Raw genomic sequence first — 2,330 nt, forward strand, 5'->3', positions numbered from 1 at the left:
CTTATATTGTGTATATGAAGATGTCAATTTTATTTTTAAAACAAAAAAGTACACAAAATCAATAATTACAAAATAAATAAATAGAAGCAATAAATACAACATATGGTAAAAAATATTTTAAAGCTATAATGAATTAAGAGAGACTATAAGTGGAAGAAGAAAGAATATGGGAAAAGAAAGACTTGGAAAAGGTCTTGAAGTATTTTGAATGAGAATGAGGAATACCTACTAATGACAATCTGCTACTTTCTAGGACAGCAGCCATCATAGTCACTCATATATCACATCCTGGAGTGTCTCTTTTGGCTCCTAGTATTTTTTCTTTTTTAAAGACTCATATGTTTATGTTTGAAACTAAGTATTATTTTCCCACTAGTATTTACATATTTATTTTACTTAGTTTTTAAATTTTTAAACATAATGCATAAAACTCATTATTATAGCCATTTATTTATTTATTTATTTATATTGCTTTTTTAATTACGTTATGTTAGTCACCATACATCATTAGTTTTTTATGTAGTGTTGCAAGATTCATTGTTTATGTATAACACCCAGTGCTCCATGCAATATATGCCCTTTTTAATATCTACCACCATGCTCACCCCCACACCCCACTCCCCTCTAAAACTCTCAGTTTCTCAGAGTCCACAGTTTCTCACTGTTCATGTCTCCCCATGATTTACCCCAATTATTTTTCCTTTCCTTCTCCTAATGTCCTCCATGTTATTTCTTATGTTCCACAAGTAAGTGAAACCATATGATAATTTATTTTCTCTGCTTTACTTATTTCACTCAGCATAATCTCCTCCAGTCCAATCCATGTTGATGCAAATTTGGATATTCATCCTTTCTGATGGTTGAGTAATTAATATTCCATTGTATATATGGCCCTCCTCTTTATCCATTCATCTGTTGAAGAGCATCTTGGCTCTTTCCACAGTTTGACTATTGTGGACATTGCTGTTATGAACCTTGGGTGCATGTGGCCCTTCTTTTCACTGCATCTGTATCTTGGGGGTAAATACCCAGTAGTGCAATTGCTGGGTCATAGGGTAGCTCTATTTTTAATTTTTTGAGGAATCTCCACACTGTTTTCCAAAGTGGCTGCACCAACTTGGATTCCCACCAACAGTGTAAGAGGGTTTCACTTTGTCCACATACTCTCCAACGTTTGTGGTTTCTTGCCTTGTTAATTTTTGCCATTCTAAGTGGTGTAAGGTGGTATCTCAATGTGGTTTTGATTTGAATTTCCCTGATGACTAATGATGAACAACACCCTCCCAGCGACACCTCCCCCCAAAACCAAAAATCAAAAAAACAGATAATCAAGTTAAAAAATGGGTATTTTAACAGTCAACTAATCTTTGACAAAGCAGGAAAGAATGTCCAATGGAAAAAAGACACCCTCTTCAATAAATGGTGCTGGGAAAATTGGACAGCCACATGCAGAAAAATGAAATTGGACCATTTCCTTACACCACACACAAAAATAGACTCAAAATGGATGAAGCACCTCAATGTGTGAAAGGAATCCATCAAAATCCTTGAGGAGAACACAGGCAGCAACCTCTTCGACCCCAGCCGCAGCAACATCTTCCTAGGAACAACGCCAAAGGCAAGGGAAGCAAGGGCAAAAATGAACTATTGGGATTTCATCAAGATCAAAAGCTTTTGCACAGCAAAGGAAACAGTTAACAAAATCAAAAGACAACTGACAGAATGGGAGAAGATATTTGCAAACGACATATCAGATAAAGGACTAGTGTCCAGAATCTATAAAGAACTTAGCAAACTCAACACCCAAAGAACAAATAATCCAATCAAGAAATAGGCAGAGGACATGAACAGACATTTCTGCAAAGAAGACATCCAGATGGCCAACAGACACATGAAAAAGTGCTCCATATCATTCGGCATCAGGGAAATACAAATCAAAACCACAATGAGATATCACCTCACACCAGTCAGAATGGCTAAAATCAACAAGTCAGGAAATGACAGATGCTGGCGAGGATGCGGAGAAAGGGGAACCCTCCTACACTGTTGGTGGGAATGCAAGCTGGTGCAGCCACTCTGGAAAACAGCATGGAGGTTCCTCAAAATGTTGAAAATAGAACTGCCCTATGACCCAGCAATTGCACTATTGGGTATTTACCCTAAAGATACAAACGTAGTGATCCAAAGGGGCAGGTGCATCCGAATGTTTATAGCAGCAATGTCCACAATAGCCAAACTATGGAAAGAACCTAGATGTCCATCAACAGATGAATGGATCAAGAAGATGTGGTATATATACACAATGGAATACTATGCAGCCATCAAAAGAA

This window comes from Mustela putorius, unplaced genomic scaffold, assembly GCF_011764305.1.
Source record: "Mustela putorius furo isolate JIRA1106 unplaced genomic scaffold, ASM1176430v1.1 tig00537327_pilon_pilon_pilon, whole genome shotgun sequence".
NCBI classification, from domain to species: Eukaryota; Metazoa; Chordata; class Mammalia; order Carnivora; family Mustelidae; genus Mustela; species Mustela putorius.